This window comes from Rhopalosiphum padi, chromosome 3 (assembly GCF_020882245.1).
Source record: "Rhopalosiphum padi isolate XX-2018 chromosome 3, ASM2088224v1, whole genome shotgun sequence".
NCBI lineage: Eukaryota > Metazoa > Arthropoda > Insecta > Hemiptera > Aphididae > Rhopalosiphum > Rhopalosiphum padi.
In genome coordinates this window covers 14,628,595-14,642,686 of record NC_083599.1, presented here as the reverse complement: position 1 = coordinate 14,642,686, position 14,092 = coordinate 14,628,595, and positions in this window count along the sequence as shown.

Sequence of the window (14,092 nt, the reverse complement as noted above, 5' to 3'; positions counted from 1 at the left end):
ACCGCCGTAGCGTTAACGCTAAATAACATTATCGTATATTGTTGTGCGGTCGGTTGCTAATCCGTGTGTGAGTACGACGCGGTGTGGGGTGGGGCGGGGGGGTCCTCCGCGCCGCGGCGACGGTTCAACGGGAGCGCGAGGAGGCTGGAACACGACGCGAAGCCGTGACCCCGCCCATCCCGGCGGCGGCCGGCGACGAAAACTCTGTTGCCACGGCCAATCGTCTTCGTCGACGTAGTCGTCGTCACCGCCGACACCGTCACCACCACCACCGCCGCCGCCGTCCGTGCGAGCGCACCACTCTGCACGAAATCCACCCGACGCCGGCAGACCCCCGCCCCTTCCCACTACGTATATATCGTAGGTAGGTATATATACGCAAAGTGGAGGGCGGGTTTTTTTTTTTTAGATTTTTATTGTACGCCTACAGTATATATATATATATACGTAAAAATACATATTATTATTATTTTATAAATATTCGCGTAGAAAGATGTGTATAAGAGTATATTATATAGTATATATAGTCATCGGTTTATATTTCTTTCGACCGGAGTCAAAACGTTCATAAATCCGGTCCATTGCCGAACATTGCGGTACAATATCTATTAGTTATATGTAGATACTGCAGGAACTAGAGTTCACGATCTCAGCGGACATTTTCATGTTAACGAACCATATACCTATAATAATCTATATGATTATATATTCTTGGATAAAAACTATGCGATCACGCGAACATCACATAATAGACACACACGAAAACAATCTCGAGAACATTGCAGCAGCAGTGACAGTGATGCGCAGCATTATAACTGCAGTTCTCAAAGTACTTAAATGAGGTTCTTATATATAACTGACATATGCTAATACTTATACGCACACGGACCGAATCGCACTTAAACTCGGTATTATATTCAACGGTACGGCATCGTGTTCAACTGTGCATAGATTTTCACTGAAAACGCTCGTATAGTTTAAAATAGTAACACTATATAGACAATGAATCTCAGCGTCCGCAGCTCATACAAAAAAATACCAAACAATAAGCGCCAAGGGACAGTTTCCGTTCGTCTTATATGGTTTGAATTATACACCGGTATACGATGACTTCTATAATTACGCGTCAACACATTCAAATTGTTCAGCTTTTTATACGACTTTTCTACGTTCAAACAATTTCGAAACATTACAAAACTAAACTATATCCGTTTAGAAGACTTTCGAGTTTCAATTATAGACTCTCTCAAATCTCAATTTATAGATATTATAACATGGATATCTGGACGTGTGCATATGCGTTTCCAAACACGGGAACTCGCACTTATTGCATCACGATGATCTAACAACAGTTAGTGATCTAGCTAGTATATACTATCTCATATAAAAACATATATACGACGCAATATCCCGAGTGCACAGACACATCATATACGAAAATAACCTCGAGAACAATATAAAGCAGTAGCTTCAGCGGTGTGCAGCATTATAACGATTCCCGAAATACGCACGACAAGTCTGCACTGTGCGCGTGTCACTCACACAACACACACACACACACACACATAGTCTTATATGTATTTAATATAAATAGCGGCGATAAATCACTGGTGGCGATGGACGGACGAGTATAATATATTATATTATGGCGTATACGCGGAGTATCATAATAATATCACGTATGTAATAGGTAGGTATAGAGAGACGTACAGGCGATGCGGTCCATGTACGCGCGCGCCATATATCGGCCGCGGTTTTACACGGCCCGTTTACCGCACGCCCGCGTTCGATGGACGATTGCACTCGCGTGTAAATACCGTCTCTGACGGGTTTAACGCCCCCACCGCGGTGTTGTCGTCGCACGAAGCTGCAGTAGTCCCCGACCGTGTGTGTACGATTGTATATGTCTGCAAAATAGATGTACGGATGACTTAATAAAGTGCCATAATCCGATAATCGGCAATGTTTATGTGTGTGTATGTAAGCGATCCACGATCACACTCATATAATGGATCTAAAATTCGGTACACGGATAATAGTGATAGCACGACTATATACGCAAGGAATGAGGATGAGCACCCCGAAACCGATTTTTAAATTTTGAATTTTAAAGAGAGGCTCACTGGGTTGCTGTGGCTCACGAAAAACGAATATTCTATTGTCCGTAAAGCGTTGCCATTTGCAGATTATACAAACAATAAAATAATCATTATGATTAATCAAATAAATTATCCAATTGGATATGATTTTAGACCTGCGTATATTTTATATCTACTTGATCGAAACAACGCAAACAAGTACGTATACCTATTGAAAATTTGTGTGGTTTCCCGAGTGTATTAAAGTATATACTATAGAGTATATAGGTATAATCATATGTGGGTGTAGTGTATATTATATATACTCAAGGAACGAATAACTACTGTTTTGTTTTAGTCGTTTAAGGGAAAGTGTTTAAAAGCTGCACACATGAAAGTTATTTACATAAATCGCACACAAAGCTGTTCGTGAACGTCACGAACCCGAACAATGATATAACACGTTTTTTTTTAATTTTACCATATCTACTTACATTTCAATAATACTTAGGTCACTTTCAAGAAACATTTCGATTACTTACATGTTTAAAAATATTTATAATAACAAACAATTTAGTATCAGCTTCTATTTTTAATAATATAAATTTAGTAAATTTACATGCAAGTATAAAAATGTATATATATATATATAATATATATGCATTTTTTAATAACATTTTAAAAATAACGTTATGCTTTTCCTTGGGGTTACTAATAATTAAAGTAGGTACCTATCCGCGTCTGGGTATATTTTATACTATATAACAATTTTTATCTATGTAAAAGGTTGTGGTTCAGTATTTAAATAATAAATAATAAAAAATATTTAACACAGTCGACGTATTAAAAATAAATAAAACTAAACAATATTTCATTCATAATTTTATCAATATCAAAATACTGCAACGTATTATAATAATTAACGTTTAAAAAATAAAATTATTTTAAAGTATAATATTATATTATTATTTTCAATAATTCAATTATTGTTATTTTTTTTCCTCTATTCATGTTAATTAATTGTCTCTATTTAACCAAAAACCAACCTACAGGTATGTTGTGTATTAATTCATACCTGTATGAAATGGCCGTCATGGCGCAAGATTAATGTTATATATTATTATAAATAAGTTCATCGCAGTTGGCCGTAATAATAAATAATAAAATAATAGCACACCAGAATGTATGTTTATCACTTTATACTCGTTTCGCTCACTAAGAATGTTTTGTATTCTTTTATTTATAATATGACACATTGACCGCAGAATATAAATGATATAATATAGTAGTGGTATCTACATCATATTATTCAAACATACATCGTAAATTATAATATTATGTTTGGGTATCTGCATCGCCGTTACTCTACCAATTGAGAACCATGTACGATATTTAAAATTGAGACTTATGTTATATTCAATATATAATAGTACAATATTATATTAGGTGTATTCAATTAATTGAAATTTGTACAACAGTGCAATGTATGAAGTACACTTCAATTATAATATATTTTACTTATTATAATTTTAAAGAGCGAATGTAAAAGATTTAAAGATTTTAATTTTAAAGATTTTATACTTCTATAGTCATTCGTATAATTTATAAATAAATAAAAATAGTTAAAAAAAAAGATTTCAAATTATCTGATGGTAACTGGTGAGCAAATAACTTAAAAATTAGGTGATAGAATATTTTTATTTTTATTTTTTTTTGCTTTTACTTTTACTTTTGAGTTACATACTGTAGTACTATGTCATTATTACACTACTATCAATACAAATTTCTTGATATACATGGAGTTTTCAATATGTTATAAGTCAAGGATGGCAAATCCATGGTACGTGTGCCCGAAGTGGCATAAAAAAAGATTTTGAGGTTCGTGAAAAATTAAAATATTTTTATAAACCAAATATTAACTAATAATTGGCATCAAGTATTAAACAAAAGAAAATTACATTAAATCACATTAAGAAAATAAATAATTAACAAAGTACTGTTATTATATTTCCCTAAACTAACTTATTGTATTATAGTAATACCTACATTAATTATACAATAAAATGACAATCATTTTTTTCTTATATTATTGAATATAATATTTTTCAGGCACTCTCGAAAAAAAAGGTAATTTTTGGCACGTAGCGTTCAAATAATTTGCCACCCCTGTTATAATTATTATGGTTGATAGTTGATCCAATGAAGTTGGGACATTTGTATTACTTATATATAATACTATTAGCTATTAGAGGTTATTTCATAGGAATACACAGATTATAAAAATATCAGTGGTAAGCATGATACATTTTTGTCTTAAGATTTATTTCTCTAAATTTTTTATAGATATATATATATATAGTTATGTTTTAAAAAATCACATTTTAAATGTGTCAATAAAAAACATCTTAAGGAAAAAATGTAGTCTTCAAATTGTTATCATTGTATATTATGTTATTAATAGATTTTATATCTACAAATTTCTCTTTGAGCTTTAGTAATGACTAATGTTGTATCTATAGACTATTATAATATTATAAAACTATAAAATTAGTTACTTTATTATTATTTTTAGTATAGTAACTGTGAACCGACTAACACTAACAACAACATCAAAGAGCTTGAAAATCGTTTTAAAGAAACATAAATGATACTTGCCACATTTTACATACGTACATTATATATTTGGCATTATCCATAAATATTAAATACCTAAATCACACATTTACCACAGATTTAAATTTATATAAATCAGTTATGTGAGCAGATTATGTGCTATAAAAATGATTAGAAACTAACATTCTTGAAAATAAATATAAAACCTATAAAAACAATTTCCGAATAAATCGAGACATTATGGTTAAATTAAAAGTTTCCCAAAATAATAATTGGGTTTCCTGAAAAAAAATGAAAAATGTTCAATTTAAATAACGCAGGAAAATAATTAAGAATTATGAATTATGATGCATACAGAATTAATACAAAATACATAAGTAGTCCCCTTCTGGAGAAAACATAAGATTATTAATATGTGTCTTATAGCAAGCTAAAACTTCTTAGCTACAAAAGTACAAACAAACAATTGTATTTATTTTTAATAAATATATTTTTCATTTGTGTTGAAACTTACTACTTAGCAATCTTGAAAAATAGAAGTTTACATCTACTAAAAGGGATAAAATAGGATAAATTTCACCTCCTAAATTATAATTTAGACTATTATGGGGAAGCTACGATTCAAATTTCAAATTTCTAGTACCACTAGAAAATAGAAATGAACCAAAAACTGCTAAGGAATAAAGTATTTTATGTTAGCATACAATTTTTAAAATTAAATTTAAAAAAACTATAAGTAGAATAAAATCCGTTTTATTTCTCAATAATCTATTTTATTATAAGGTAAGTTATAACAACAGTCAACACATGTAGGTAGTACTTGAAGCTTTCAAGTTCAACAAATAAAAATAACTTGCAGACATCTTGACTTTTCAAATTACAAATTTAAATATTAAATCTTATACGAACACAATATAACAAACATCTCGACAAATAATCGATTAACTATAAGTTATCGTGTTGATGTTGAATAAACCGACAACTGGAAACTGTATAGTGTATACCTACTGTAAATCACTTATAGTTAGAGAGATAAAATATAGGTAATTATCTTTTTGAAGATGGTTCATAAAACCACTAACTAGTCATTATAATTCTAAATTTAATTATTTTTAGAATAATAAAATTAATTTTGTATTAAAAATTAGAATATCGTTAAACGAATAAATATTGAATTAATTCTAAGCCAATTAAAATATATTGTACTTTTTAAGAGAAATTATTTGTATTATACGTCTTATGGTGGTAGTAAGACTAAGCATGTATACGCAGTAATTGTTTACTTATAATATCCATTCTAATAAATACTTTTTATTGTTGCATGTTATAAGAATGATATAAATATTTGAATTATCTTTAATTTATATTTTCTCCCTACAATGTTCAATTATATATATTATTTGAATACTAGTTATTATACTTTTATATTCAAAATTTTCAAGTTATAATATTTTCATTCCATATCAACTACAGAAATGTATGAACAGTTAAAGTGTAATACTGGAACGAACATTAGGCGAATATGACTACAAAACTTGTAGGTAATCATAGTAAATGGTATGGGAGTAAAATATTAATGTATATTACTTGACAGGAGGTTAACAGTTTAATCGTTTAATAAGTTGTAATTTTTCACTGCAAAATGATAATATGAAGAAAGTGTATAAATCTTTATATTTATATTTATATTATATATATTATATATATACGTGTATAATCTACGGATAATGGTCAATGAATACACCTATGTACATACATTAGGTATATAATTAATGAATCTTTTGTGATTTGTTAAGTAATAAATTATTAATTAACTATATTAACTTTAGTATTACACTAATTGGACTTTATACTTAATACAAATGTTGAATTCAGTAATATTCAAATTATAAATAGGTTCAGCCATCGACATGTGATAATTATTGTTGTGATAGCAACATCATAATGTTTAAATAATTAATTAATCATTTTAGATTAACCTTCTGAATTTTCATGAATAAATATTTACATTTATTATGGGTCAATATTTAGTTTTAAAAGCATAGTTACAGTATATGTAACTTATATATCTTTAAGCACCAATAATATTACAATAAGGATTTCCATTGGAAAATTAATACTTTTAAGTTCCAGAAATATCTGTAGAATCATTTCATTTTAATGAAAACAATTACAGAAATATTAATTTTGTAATATTTTAGATTTTAAGCGGAGCGATTAATATATTGATTTTACTGTAATGTATGTTTTTATTTCTTTTCCTGGCTTTCTATAAGTCATTATCTTTTAGGGCTTGGATTGTCAACTTTGGGAGTAGTTTTTGGTAAAAAATTGAATATATAGTTAGTACTATACGGGGTTAAAATAAAAAACTTCTAGTACATTACTAAATAATCAGAAAAGAAAAATGAGAATATTTATGTTAAACTAATCTTCAACATAATTGATTTCTTTAATTTATGATTGAAAAATGAATTACCCAAATTTGAAATTTTCACCAAATGTTTATATTATATTTTTTTCAACACATAGTATAATTTTCTAAATAGTTTGACTCATTTTGAGATATTGAAGATATTTAAGATTTAAAATTTCTGTTTAATTCTTTTTTTTCTAATGATAAGAAATTTGAAATATTTAACACAAGATTTCGCATAAGTTTTTTATATTTATATAAAAATTAAATAAATTCAGTAGTGTAAATATAAGTACAAATTTTTTTTATATGCCTTTAAAAATGTTTACAACATTTGTCAAATTCACGAACACTTATTGTAATCAACTAGAACTATTTTAGTAAACATTTAATAAAATCTTCATTTTTTATAACTTAAGTTTGAAAATTTAATATAATATAATGTTAGTAATTCAGACTAGAAAATACTGCAATTTTAAATAAATACAAAAAAAATTATTTTTTTATAGACATTTGTAGTTTAAATTTTCACGAAATTACGTATTTTAACGATGAATAACTGATGAATGTCTATTATTTTGTTATAATTCAAAAACATTATTCGTGAAACTTAGAACTTTTACGTATACTATGAATTTTACCGTACGTAATTTAATTTTAAAAATGGTAATTATATAAATTAATTGTATATTGTTAATTGTTATTATTATATATTTTTATTACGAACCTAATTACACTATTTTACGATGTTTACAGTAAGTAAGGCGTAGTATTAGTTCAAAAGTTAAGAATAACAATGGAATATGGTACAGTCCGACAGTGGAAGCTATTAAATTTATCCGGAACACGAATAATTGATACAATCGCGTTATTGAAACAAAATGTCTAGCCCTCTATATAGGAACAGTCCACGCGTATATAACATTGAAAATCAATCATATTATTGGAACAACACATTGGTTTTTTAAAACAATATGATTCAAGGTATACTAATATAATACAAGATAGAAAATTATACTTCTATACAACTGTATAATACTTAATTTCACTTGTCCAATCATTTTTTATTTATTTTTACTGTTCTCAATCGCAGGTACAGTACAGATGAACAAAGGCCTTGAGCAATATTATTTTTTATGAAAGCATATATGGTTATTAAGTTACTCGACGCAGAAAAACAGACATAGATAGATACATATCTTACATAACATATAAAATAATTAATTTTCTTTTCATAATAAATAAAACCAATCGTTTATTTGAACAATATCGGATAATTAACGCATTTCATCTTGATCCAAAAGTGTTCTTAATAAGCAGATTCTACTTTTTTAATAAATAATTAAATAATAAATACAATGCATTTAGAAAAAATTAAATCAACCTGCCGTAATACTAAAATAAAAATAAATAGTTATATAACAATTTTTTAAATATGTTTGTATTATCATCATACTTAGTGATATAAATTACGACTGTCTGCACTCAAAACAAATTTTCTCTTACAGTGCTATCTATCATTAAATTAAAACTGAATACATCCATTACACGTAACTACTCGACACCTACCGTACTGCAGTGTGCTACTCACTAATCTAACCTAAGTAACCTTTTTAAAAAAGTAATAATTTTAAAAATGATTGAAATAATGAGTAATGAAATTACAGTGTTGGTTTTAAAGTTTATAATTCTCTTAAAATGTATAATATTATCAACTATAGATATATACGTAATTCGATTACAACAAAAACAATTTTATACAGACCATACAGTTTGCTAAAAATGTCTACCTATTTCTTAGTAGAAATTCAAGGAAAAATTACAAATTAATCAAAATTAAAACAGTTACTTCATAAAATTTAATTAACTCCTGTGATTAACAAAAATTATGACTTAGTAAAATAAAGATGGAGCGAATTTTAAACACTTGTGAAAATAAAAATTAAATCATAATTAAGTTGAAAAAAGATGATATTAAAATTATATATTTGTTATTTTTAATTGTAAAACATCGTAATAACCCAATCCATATATTTTGTTGTACAACTCTTTCATGTACCCAAAATAGACATCGAATACGTGTAATATTAACATTTTATTGGAGAATGATTGAAAACTGTGTATCGTGTATCTGACTGTGCTTTTTCTGTAATTTATGGTAAGTTAAAAAGGTTTGGAAAAAACTATTTTTGAAATTATCAAAAAATGTTAAAAGAAAATTAGCACTCCACATTATGAATCAACTGCAGATTTATATATTGGGAGTAATTTATTTTAAATATACTTCAATAATGAGATTTTTAATTCATACATATTTGAATATCTACACAAAATATAAAAAATAATGAAATAGATAGGTATTAAAGTTTAAATTATTTTATTCAATATTATATTTTATCATAGTTGAAAAAAAATATATTATTGTAAAACTATACCAACGAAAGACATTAATTATTAATACTATGCAATTAGATAAACCATATTACTTATAATTATAATTAATTAACATAATCCTTGGCATAGTAAAGGTCATAAACGCACGTCATTATTTCAACTTGTAACTAATGATTACATTAAATCTTCATCAGTCGACACTATTCACTAGGGCTAACATTTTACAGTAACTATTATAAGATGTTTTTAATAAATCATAATTATATAAATTAGTGCTGCAACTAAAAGTCTTGTTTTAAAACTGATGATCTCAGATTCTCACAATGTTTGTAATTTTTTTACTTAAGAACAAAATAATATGAAAAATTGTAATGCATTTAATCATAATAACAATTTTTGTTCTTTACCTTTTTGTCCCAGACATTACTCAAATAGTCATTTATTTAGTGTAATGTTTTTATATTTTTTCATCGGATATTTTATAAAACTGGATAATTATTATTTTTACGTAGATTCCATACACTTAGACTAAAGTCTAGCTGCCACTCCAGCTGGTTATGATTTTTACAAGTAGATTGTATTGTCGAGTCACCAGATTAATCATAACTCATAATATATAATAATAAGAACTAAACTTAAATGAAAATAAAAATAAAATAACTAACAGTATAATTTATTATTATAATAAAATGTCGAAATGAAACCGACGAAATACGTATATAAACAAAACTATCAAAAATAATTGAAAATAATTATCGTTGTTCATTTCGACTGTTGGCATATCTAAGGGAGGGAAAAATTATACCATTGCCCCCTCCAAAAATCTAACCTTACCTCCTACAATAATATTACTGAAAACATATGATATAACTCAAATGATATATAATTGTTTATAATTTATGAATAAAAATTATACTATATTCCTACGAGTATTATACAACATTTTGTGACTGTGATTAATTTTAGATTTTTACTTGAAGATTCTCGCCAACAATTTAATTGAAATCGTTATTATTTTAGCAGGTCACAAGAGGTAGAAATAAATGTATTTTATAATTAAACAACTATAATTGTATAGCCAAAAGTATAAATTTAAAATGTATATTTATATATAATGTTGACAACTTGATTAAATAATAAGAATAGAATGCCTGTATAATGTTATATTTGTGTTATAAGATACGATATATGTCATTTATGTTTAAAACATATATTACTTTATACAACTATAATTTATATAAAATAAACTAAAACTAAAGAAAATAATTCAAATTAGTAAAAATAATATTATGTTTATATATTATATAAATATATTTATATCTGGTAATTTTATAATGAACAAATTATGATAAACCGAACAAAAGTTATTTAGCTAGTTTTTAAATTTTTAAATGTATACAATTTGTTTATTCATTTAATGGAAAACTATTTTATCATTACTTATTAGTAATTTTTAAATTATTTTCAGATTTATTATTTTTCATAAATTACTATTATCTACTCAATAACGTGTTACATTTGACAACTATACGTTTAGCAAAACAGTTAGAAATTTTCCATTTTTTTTTTTATATAATATAAATTACACAGTTTATAGTAGTTAATAAATACTTTGATTTTTAATTTGAATATATTTTCTGGTAAGAACATGAATCTAATAAGTGTTTTTAGAGATAAAACTTAAAAGTTCCCGGTGTTTTTCAAAAATTCAAAATAATGAGGAAAAGAAAAAATCGAATTTTGGGCAAAATTTCATTGTAATTAAAAAAACAAATAACCGAATATATTTTAAATGTTCACTAAAGGTTTATATTAATATTTTGTATACATGGTATAATTTTCAATATATTTTAACTATTTAAGTAATTTGACATTTTTTTTTTTCTATAAATTAATCTTGATAAAAAAATTTCGCTAGTTCATAAAATTTGAAAATTCAATAAAACTTCGCCTCATAAGTCAAATACACATATTAAAAAATTCAGTACATAATATTTCAATTATTCAATCTCGACTAATTAATTTTAATTAGTTTTACAATTCCGAGGAAAGATTGGTTAAGTTAAATATTTACTGATAATTTTGTATGACATGTTAATATTATCAATAAGAATTTTACTATTTATAATATCTATTGTATTAGTATATTTAATAAGTATGAATTGCTTTTTTTGCCTTCCAGAAATGTGTTTTTAGTACACGTAAATATATTCATCTATGGGTACCATACTGGCATACTACCATGCCTTTATAGATAAATATTATTAAAAAATGTATTTATGACGGCGTAGTGTATAGGCAATCAAAGTACAATACATAAAATGTAAATATTCTATAGGAAACGAATTACAATAAATTAATACAGTCGTTGTTTGTTGTTATCTGATCTAAACTAGTGTTATTTAAGAGGCAATGGACACCAAATTCAAAGTTGAATGAGTATGAATGTACAATGTTTATTTTACTTTTCTTAAAACGAAATACTAATATGAATAATTATACTTTGTCACTAGGAATGTTTGGTGGCTAATCTTGATTCTTGGCAGGCCGTCACGCGGTAGTCTTCGACGTCACGGAAACAGTTGTTGTCATAGAACGTCACCAATGTAAATCGCAGACTCTGCAGCTATCACGTCGTATATCTAGCCTGCTGAGTCGTTCGTCCCTCATCCTTGCTTAATCGGGTAAGGCGGAGAATTAATGGAATCGTACTGTTTGTACTGCTTATAGCTTGAGGTTGCGGTTAATAGGAACAAACATCAGTGTTATGCTACAATAATGCTTGTACTTTGTACTTACGAATGTCGTGAACTATGTCAACATAAACAAAATTATAAAATAAGATAAGTATAAAAGTATAAGTTTTTACATCTAACATAATTGTTATTTTGAACCGGGAACTAGCAACGGAGCCACTCGTTTAACTTAAAAACAGACTGGTTCGTCCACTTCGTTATGCCCCAAAAATCAAGTTAGAAACTAAAATATCTATTTATATAAAAATATAGTGTTTATGTAATTTCAATATACTTAAAATTATTCCGAATATTTTAAAATTTGTGTTATATACAAAAAACGATAATAAGTTACTATAGAATATTTCAAGTGTCAACAATCAATATATTTGTAATTATAATAAATAGGGCAGAGAAGTTATGGGAGGTAAAATTGGAAAAATATGCACATAAAAAATTGAAAATATGCATTCAAATCATTTAATATGCAAGATAATATGCACAAAAAAATTAAATTATATTTTAGTAAAATAGAAAAATTAGATATAAAAGAAATATAAAAATCATTGCATTGTGCAAAATGTTAGCAGAAATGTTAAAAGAAAAATGTAAGCATGGAAAACACAACAAACGGCACGCAGTTTCGTATCGAACGACACTTAACATCATACTAACAAGATTACTGACGAACAGTGGACTCTGGACACATAATAATGTTAATATAAAATTTAATATAGATACTTAAATGCCAATCTGTCAAATCTTATCTTCGATAACATTATCCGAATGTCCACCTAAAATATGTGGGTACCTATAATATAGTACATAGTCTACACGGGCATCGGGAGGTGTACAATGTATATATACTATATGGTATGTAATAATACCATAAAGTTTTTATGTAGAATATGCATGAAATATGCACAAAATAACGAAATATGCAATAATATAACAAAAATTCTTTGATAAAATTAAATTAAACACTTCTATAATTCTAAACAAATTTAAAATGGAGTTAACTCTTTATAGTTTATAAATCTAAACAATAAAATCCCGATCATTTATTAATGACAAACAATATTTTAACCAATTGTAAATAACATAAGACCTCATGAAAATGTATTTCCAAACCAGCTTGTATGAATCTTAGAACAATCGTTATTATCACGTAAAGGTAAAGCCTTTAGTTGCCGAATAAATACAATTTTTTAATTTTTACAGATATTTTGGCATGGATCTATCTATTACAAATGTGTTTTTCTTCGATCTCGCTATAGCACTATACAATCAATTGACAGTCGCCTTCGGCCGGTGACCTATGATTCGTAGGTAGATTACTTAGATTGCGTTGAATTATGTTCAGTTGCAGTGCATAACCAACTCCGGCGCAGTATCCACTACCGTAAACAAACAATTTGGTAATTATTATATTAATACTATGTCTAGGTTATTGTAGAAAATGTTCTATTTTTGAATTTAAAGCAATATATATGTATAAATAATTCGTGTAGCTACAATAATTCACAAATTAAGTTTTATTTTAAAATACTTAATTTTACTTGTTCTGAATTTTATTATTATATGATGGTGAGTATTTATTTTGTAGGAATGTACTTATCACTAATTAAATTTAAGAACACTCGTCTCATACAACTAATTGTTTTTCCGTTTATGTGCATCTAATTATCTTTATCTGGTTAAAATTTTGTAAAATAAATATAAAATTTAAAATTATTTAAAAAAAAAAAAATTTATTGTGGAGTTATCAAAAAAATAACGTTTACAAAATGTTTTAACTTTAAACTGTATACATTCATAATGTGATTTATATTAGAGGTCAAAATCGAAAACTTCTA